Consider the following 9,241-nt stretch of genomic DNA (forward strand, 5'->3'; position numbering starts at 1 on the left):
AAAAAGGAACAAAGTTGTGAGGCATGCAATGATGTGAATGAGCAGGTGGAACATTTGAACCAGAAACAAAAGAGCAAGAATGGTATGTTCATCTTTAGAAAATCCTTATAAGAAAACAGGCCTCTAGATTTTAAGCTTTTAGAGCAGACGCATTAAGTCCAAAGTGGTGATTATTATATCTGGATTCTGAGAGGCTGTTTTAAATATATCACCTGATATTTAGAGATAAGAACAAAGTCAGTTTAGGGTTAAAGTAATTCAGAACATAGGGGTAAGGAAGATAGTGTCTATATTTTAGAACCACACATACTCTTTGAGACCAATGGAAGAAAGGTTTATTTGGTCTGGAACTGAAATTTTCTATAGTGCATAATCTAATTCAACCTATCTGTATAGCTCATTTGAACAACTGAAACACAGGGAGCACAGATTAAAAACGAGGTCCTTTAATCCTGTATAGATCATTGTAATGCCTGGATACATCCTAGAGTATATTAAGCAGATAATTAAAAAGTATTGGCAAAGTCCCCTGAGGGATGGGAGAAAGAATATGGAACTATTAAACCTTACCATCAGTGAATCCCCTGATACTGTGTCAAACTTTAGGGACACCCAAATCAATAGGCCATGCCCTCAATCATAACGCTTACTCTTGTGAAACTTATGTAGGTAACAGAGAAGCTTAGACTACCTATAGGCATGCCTAAGAGTTACTTCTTTTTATTTATTTATTTTATTTTTTATTTTTATATATGGGCAGGCACCAGGAATCAAACCCGGGTCCTCTGGCATGGCAGGCGAGCATTCTTGCCTGCTGAGCCACTGTGGCCTGCCCTAAGAGTTATTTCTTGAGGACCTCTTTTGTGTTCAGATACAGCCTCACTCTCGCTAAGCCCAACTCTGCAAGTGAAATCATTGCCCTCCCCCCTACATGGTGCTTAACATCCAGGGGTGAAAGACTACCTGGCGATGCGGGAGATGACTCCCAGGGATGAATCCAAAGATGGCATTGTGGAATCAACAATTCCATCCTGACCAAACGAGGGGAAAGAAGTATAACTAATAAAGCACCACTGGCAGAGAGAGTTCAAATGGATTTGAGAGGCTACTAGGGAGGTTGCTCTTACAACCTAAGCTTCAGTTAGACCTTGCTACCTATCATAACCTGCCAACCCCCAATCAGGACCATTCCAGCCAATGCTAAAGAACAATCCTAGGATAATACATAAAGTTCCACAAGGGTTCCATGCACTAGACTAACTTTCCAGAAACCTAACACCTCAAGATGGGTTCTGGTCAAATTAAGTCCTGAAACCTAGCCAGCCTCTCCAGAGTATCAGATAGTTCCATCTCCCTACCCCATATTAATGACAAACCCTTCCAATATGAAAAATTTAGAATTGCCATAGCCCAAACACCCCAAAAGAGAGGGATGGAAAGACAAAAGGTGATGGTGGAGTTATACAGAGAAGATAGAATTTAACAAATGAATATGAATGCTGAATCACTAATTTGATATTTTGTTTAGTCTCCAATATTTTAGAACAGCTAGAAGTAAGAACCTAAAATTGTGGAATCGTTACCCATGTCAAATTCTCAAATATGTTCTACAACTAATTGTGGTGCTGTGCTTTGAAATTTATAGCTTTTTTGTATATATGTTATTTTTCACAAAAATAAGAAGGAAAAAAATCAATTGTGATGATTAAAAATATTGAAACCCTCTTGCCTTCTATATTATGGAGTAGCTAGAAGGAAAAATATGAAAGGATCGTTTGGTAGCCCATGAGAAACTCTAGGCTCTGTTATGTAACTACTTGTTGAAGAGTGCTTTGAAAACTGTTGCTTTTTTACTTCTTTGCTTTGTATATATGTTATATCACACAATACAAAAATTTAAAAATAAAAAAAAGTTAACTGAAAAGAACAGCAAAATGGGTATACTTCTTAATGAATGAAAAAGTACTTCCAAACTAGCAAAGGAAAAAGTAAGAAATAGCAACATGGCAGAAACAGGAAACGTAAAAGAGGGAATGCAATAACTCCACAATAGAGAGAGAAAGATTGAAAGAACAAAATCAAATATAAAAGTTACAAGATTAAATGGAGATAGACTCAATTATCCCATTAAAAGACAGAAACTGTCAGATTAGATTAAAAGCAGACCTTAACTGTAGGCTATTTGTAGGAAACACTCATAAAATTCAGTGGTAAAGAAGTTTTATATAAAGGAATGGGCAAAGGGATCCCAGTCCAAGGAAAACATAATGAAAACACAGGCAAATTTAATAGCAAACAGTTTAGCTCAAGGACTAAAAATACTAGAGTTAATCTGAATGATAAAAGCACAACTTAAAAATGGTCCTAAATTTAAATTGTGTAATCCAAATAACATATCACTTAACTACACACACCAAAATTTATTAATTCCAGAAGAATTTGATAAAGCATATATTAAAGTGGAAAACTTAAATACAACCCCCCTCCAAATCAGTCAACTCTAATAGAACAAAAACCAAAACCACAAGCAAAAGTAAATACTAAATAATACCAAAAAAAGCTTTAAATCTTTCAAATAGAAACTACATTTTTTTTGTCCTTATAATGTTGACAAAATTATTTTAATTTATTTTAATTCAAATATCTTAAGGAAAGCTTAAAAATATTAGTAGATATTTTTAGGCTATCTCCTCTTGATTATAAGGAAATAAAATTAGAAAAATGTTTCAAGTGACCAAAAAATATTAATTGATTCAAAATTATAGAACACATACACACATACATAACATACAACATATAGCTCTGGCTAAAATATAAATTAAAATGGAAATTACAATTTATTTATAAAGCAAATGAAAAGAAAATACATTATAACAAAAGTCACAGGACAAACTGAAAAAAATATTTAGAAGAAAATGCATAGCCTTAAAAGTTTTCATAATTAAAGAAGAAAACAAAACTATAACTAAGACCTTATCTTATGAAATTTGGGAACAAGGAGAGAGAGAAGTTGACTCCAAAAAGAGAGAAATAAAGTAAAAGCTAAAATTTCAGCAACAGAAAACAAATAATTAGTGGAAAAAAAAGCACTTCAAACCTCATTTTTTAATAGATGAGTACTTTAGAAAAAGCCTTTAGGAATCCTGTCGATGACAAAATAAAAATAAAAAATCAAGAAATCTAACCATAAGAATAAGGTTACAAGCAGAAATACAGGAGACAAGAAAATAATTCCACCTGTAACTCTGAGCCAGCAAATTTAGGGGGTCCTAGAGAAAACAAATTATTTCTTAGTCAAATATAAATTCCTAATGAGAATATACCAATAACCATAGAGAAGATTAAAAAGCTTAATAGATAACTATTTAACCTTTGGAAAATGAAAAATTTAAACGATTTAATATAAGAAAAATAAAACAGAATGCTCTCAGAACTGTGAGAGCTTCAAGGCCAAGTTGACAACAACTCACAGAAACCACACACATTTATTACTGGACAGGTCTGTATATAAAAGCAAATAGAGAGTGGTGCGATAGTGGCGCAGTGACACAATTCTTGTCTGCCATGCGGGAGACCCGGGTTCGTTTCCCGGTGCTTGCCCATGTAAGAAAAAAAAACCAATAAAACATCAGTTTTGAGGACAATTGTTTTGTCTTCCTTAAGGTCAAGAAGCATATATTCAGTCACTCAGGGGCTCACAATCTTTCTGAATGTTAATGTATTATCTCTTTCCTTCTCTGGCCAATGGGTTTAGGAAGCGACTCATCAGAACTTCAGTCAAGGGAGAAACACCCCGGGGGAAAAACTTATTAAATTACGATTGCTGCTCAATTATACTAAGATTCAGAAAATGTTGGATTTGCTTAATTTTTCTGCATACACATGCATTATTTGGAAAGTTTCTTTCAGTTTAAACTACCTTCCCCCGTTGATTTTCATTTACCATTTTCATTTTGCATTTACCATAAATTAAACTTGACCAAATAAAAATATCAACATTCATATGCAAAATATACATGCAGGGCAAGTTTAGAGCAGACAACACTGACGACCTGTACTATGGATGGGGCCTTTTGAGGACATGCATGCTGAACCCACTTTAACAAAATAGAAAGGATATTGCAACCTATATATTCAATTTGGCAGTTAGGGGAACCAGATTGCCCCATAACCTGTTCTCCCAGCTGGAGCATTCCTCTAGGGAGTGGAGTTAGGGAGCCTACTCTGCATTCTAGTGCCCAACACCTTTTCCCCAGAGCAGAGGAGAATACTGACATTTTCTAGCAATGTTTTCTAGTGGAGTGTTTTCTCGTGGAGTAAATTAGCTAATATATTTGATATAGGAACAAGCTCCCCCCTCCCACAACTCCAAGTTGGATGTAGACAGGAGTTCAAAAGACACATGAAAAATTAAGGTTTCATTAGTGGGAGCAGAGTTAGGGTCTAGTTCTTTAATTATCATTGCAATCTTAGGCAGGTATCTTAGCTCTAGGTTGCTGTAACGTAAGGAGAGCTGTCCCTTTTATAAGTCTAATGTCCCCATTCTAAGACAGGGCCATGTCCTCCTTACTTAGACCAATAGGTAGGAATTTTAGCAAAACTACCTGATTGTACCCATGTTTTCCCAGTGCCTTCATTTTTTTTATACTGCCATTTGATTTGCAAGTGTGTGCTTGGGTTAACTCATTAACTGATGAAAAACATTGGGGATACTTAATTATCTCCATAATGGAAAAGAATATTTCTCTGCCAGCCAAGTTTTGGATCCACCCAGCCACAGGCCAAGCAGGAGCTGGTCTCAGTTCCTCAGCCCCACCCTGTCACAGTCATTTGATAAATATATTAGTATGGTCAATACACTCATCCACACACATCTATGAGACCACCTCTCAAATACTCAGTGTGTAGCACTGAAAGGACAAGCAAATTAGATTCCTTCAGTAAGGGACCAGGAGAAATTATAAATCAACTACAATGTCCACTGCAGCATCCAATTCATGGAAGTATATTGTAAGTTATAGGTCTGCAGCCCAGGTTCAAAAAATGTTCTACTTCCCTTTAACTGCTGGTCTCAGATAGACAGCTAGTGAAGAATTTCTAAGCTTTTATTACCACTGGCATACACAGGTGAATTCAAATACTTCCTACTTTGGCTTTAAAACAGACCTTAAATTCCTAAGCAAAGCCCCAAAGTATGAGAATAAATGTGCCTTAACTTCCTATGTGTTGAGTTGTAGACCATCCGATGTATGCCCATTTGAGTCATAGCAAGAGGCTTCAAGGAATCACAGTGGTCTTACACACACGTTTTGGTGAAATCCTGGGCTCAAATTTTAATCTTACATTGCAGAGTTTGAGGACTCTGGCGAGATGCTCTCATCTTCACACCTGACCTGACCCCACAGCTGTGCTTCACACTGATCCTGACATGAGCTCCACAGTGTGGCAGCTGCCAGGCACCAACTCCCTCCCGTGGAGCGGGAGACATTGGGGTGGGCAGTTTGCCCTCACGCTTGATCTTTGAAGCATGTGCACCAGCGCAAGTGTCCCTGGAAAGGTTCAGCACAGTGGGACGAACATTAAAGCAGAAATTGAAGCTGAAAAAGTATATGCAAAATCACACAAGTACTGTTGGTAATTAAACACACACACACACATACACATACACTGAACCATGAAGTAAGTCCACAATGCTAGGCAAGAAGGGTCAAGGCCAAATTAAGTCTGAGACAATTTACTTTGGATTTACAGTGATTTAAACAAGAAAAACATGCTTTTCTTTAACCTATTACTGAAATGACCTTAAAAAAAAAAAAAACGAAATCAGCATGGGGTTTGATCTGATTCACGGGATGCCAAATACAGAGGGTACCAAGTTATAGAAGTTGCATTGATGAGGCACTGAACTTTTTATTTTTTGGTTTGTTTGTTTTGCTTTGCCTCTGTTTGTTTTGCCACAAAAAATGGCTGTGAGAATCACCTAACAGCACACAACCTGGCCAATCTGGGGATAATCTTTCCCTTTCCTTTCTTTGCAAAGGCAGGGTCCAAGACAACCCTTTGTCCTTAGTGGGGAGGAAGAATTAGGCATGCTATCTTAAGCAGATTAAAGAGTTAAATGAGGTTTCCTTTCATTTCTTTTCCTTCTCTTTCTCTTTTTAAACAGTTTTAATACTAGCTAAGTCATTGGCCAACCAGGTCCTAGTAAACAGTGGGAACAAGGAGCTTGGTAAAGATCTTTTTTGTGGTGGTCAGCCAACTCTAGCAGTGCTGTCTGATTGCCTGACGCATGCCGATATCCATTTTCCCTAGAATATGGGTCGACTTATGAGGCCAGTAAGGAAAGGTAGGTACAAAATGGCTGCTCCCCCATGCAAGAGTTGGTTCCTCAAACTCTTTGTTCTTAGCCACAGTGCTATAGAATAAATATACTTTTACTTTGAAATTATTACAATTTTTTTTCCACACAGCATCTTAAGGGCATTTGTTGTCTCTTATCCTTATATTCAGCATTAATGTTGGACAACAGCTGAACAAAAACAAAAGGAGAAAGGAGATCCTGTTGTGGGCAGAAGGCAACATAAAAAAGGTCACATACAACACTACTGTGCAGGTTCAGAACATAGAAATTTCTTCCCCTTTGCTTCTTGGCAAGTGTTGCTCTTGGTTGGCCCAATTATTGGCTTATAGGTGTTTAATCAGATTTTTCCTTTCACTGATGCTTAGGGATGGTAGTTTTCAAATTTTCCAATCACATCTGGGCCTTAGTGGAACATCCTATGTGTCACTGCCATTATCATTCCTTTCTCCAATTGTTGTCTACATGAAAAACTTAGAAGAGTTTTGCTTTTTCTTCATGTCATTGCACCTCCAAAGAGGTAAATTCTCAAACTCCTATATGGACAGCCCAAAGATTTTCCAAAATACTTCAGGGGCTAAGTGGCCCTCCAACTGGGTTCTGTCCATGTCTCTCAGGATTTTATTGTACCCTCTGTTGGTGACCATGAGCATTTCATATGGAAATATCTTTTTCTCCAACATGTTGGGCATAGACACTGTTGGGTCCCTTCTCACTTCAGGCATATGACCATCTGGGAGTATCTGGTAGTCTCACAGTCTTGTGCTCCTCCGTTGACATCCCACTGGCAGTTATACTGAGCAAAGTCTATAAAAGAAGGCCAGTGAAGCCCATTTCTTTCACAGCCTGGGAGAAATGATGCCTTAAATGATGGAGCATCAGAAGCTGTGGATGGGAGAATCATAGCAACTGACTGACAGGGATAACTTTTCCAGCTCTTCTTCCCCATCTCTTATTTCAATATCAATACTCCCCAGACCTGAATTGAGCTTCATAAATTGTTCTTCTTGAAGCTTCCAGTGTCTCGAAAGTTCTTCATCATCTTTCCCTCTGCCACTAGATCTGTATATCATATCAGTTCCTACAGTAACAAGTGATGGACCAGTGGTATCTTTCTGAGATCTGGAACCTGGGTTGCTGAAAACTTGGAAAACTTATTCTCTTCTGTAGATTTGCTCTGGGCTGCCAAGGCAGCATGCTATTTGTAGATGGGTGGTTTTAAGCAAGTATTAATTCCTTGATGAGGCCTGTGAAAGTGCTGGGGAGAACGAGAGATGACTGACGTGTAACTGTGGTGGCCATATACAGGGCAATTGATGGAGCCCTGGCTGGTGGACCAGTGGAATCATCCAATCCCAAACATTCTGGTACACTTCTGCCTTCTACTGACAGAGTTGGAGACAAAGTTCTTGGAAACTCTCCGAGACTCTGTCTTTACTGTTTGTCATCATAGCCCAAATATAGGAAGGGTCATAAATAATAAGACCCAGATTCTCAATATCATAAATTGCCTTCACCTTGGGAATGGCTGCTAAATCCTTTTAATCCAGGATTTTATTGTCTACTTTATACAGATAGCAGGACCTTGTCTAGAAAAAATACTTTCAGAGGAAGTCCTGATTATCTGCAGTTTTTCTTCTTAGTAGATCGATCATCATCAAGATGTCAATTGGTATAACCTTGAAAATATATTTCTTCTTTTGTGAACATTTGGTTGCATCTACTGCATCATGAACAGTTAGGGTGGTAATTTTTGTCACTTGCCTCCAGGACTTCCCCTATGATGAGCTGGTGATATACTTCACATTTTACCCTGATGAGCCCCCTGGTAATCCTTTTCACAATATGAAGCACCATCCTTGCTAAAGTACTTCCTGGTGAGTACCTTCCCAAAGGACTTGCGTTAAAGTACCCGAGTGCCACTGCTTATCCAGCAGAAGCAGCACTTGTCCATACCTGAGATCTCTTCCACAACTAGCACAATTGCTGGAGCAGGAGGCTTCTTTAGGGATGGATGACACTAGGTGTGAACAGAGTAGACAAAGACAGTCCCTCCCATTTGAACATGACTTGGTCTCTGGATGGAAACAGTAAGTTGCAGATGGTGCAAGCAAAGCAGTTGGGATGATAGGTCTAGCCCAGAGCTGCATCACCTCTTCTTACACAAAATCCCCACCACTATGACATGGTGTCTTATTCATCCCCTGGTAGTCCAGGGTGCAGAGATACTGTTCTTTATGAAGAAGCCCCCTTGTACCAGGTCACAGCCACCTACTTTACAGATGAAGCACATGATCCGGAAATGTCTGGTCTGGACCCAAAACATTTTACCTTTGCAAAGCTCCTCATGTTTATGGAAGGTAAGGATGGGCTTTTCTGAGTGGTAAAGAAGGTCCAAAGGGTGGGCCACTCTTGCAGACATGGTTCATGAACAGGAGCCAAAGCAGGAATGGAAGAGGAAGAAACCCGGCAGGGCACAGGAAGGAAAATGTCCCCAAAATGTACCCCCATGCACATGCGCCCACCCGCCCTACAGTGGTTTCTACCTCACAGCAAGACACCTGGCTGCCTTATTAGCACAGCAGCTGCCTCTAATTCATTTTTGAAACTAGCATAACTTTTTATTGAAAGTTACAAAAGAAACTATAAAAAAGGAAAACTATGAAGTAATCTCACTTGTAAATATAGAGATAAAAATTCTGAATACAAATTTATAAACCAAAATTCAAAAATATATGAAGTATTATACATGATGAAACAACTGAATTCATTCCACAAATGCAATAGTGCTTCAATATCAGGAAATTCATTAACATAATCAATTGCATCAAAAAATAAATTATTCTACCTATGGATGCTGAAAAGAAACATTTCAAAAATTCT

The 9,241-nt window shown here is 38.2% G+C and overlaps 1 pseudogene; it reads right to left on the reverse strand.

Annotated features, from left to right (window-relative positions):
• Positions 1–6,184: 6,184 nt before the first annotated feature.
• Positions 6,185–8,780, reverse strand: LOC143662585 (actin-binding LIM protein 1 pseudogene; annotated as a pseudogene).
• Positions 8,781–9,241: the final 461 nt, after the last annotated feature.

The sequence above is a fragment of the Tamandua tetradactyla genome, chromosome 18 (genome assembly GCF_023851605.1).
Source record: "Tamandua tetradactyla isolate mTamTet1 chromosome 18, mTamTet1.pri, whole genome shotgun sequence".
In the NCBI taxonomy this organism is placed as follows: domain Eukaryota; kingdom Metazoa; phylum Chordata; class Mammalia; order Pilosa; family Myrmecophagidae; genus Tamandua; species Tamandua tetradactyla.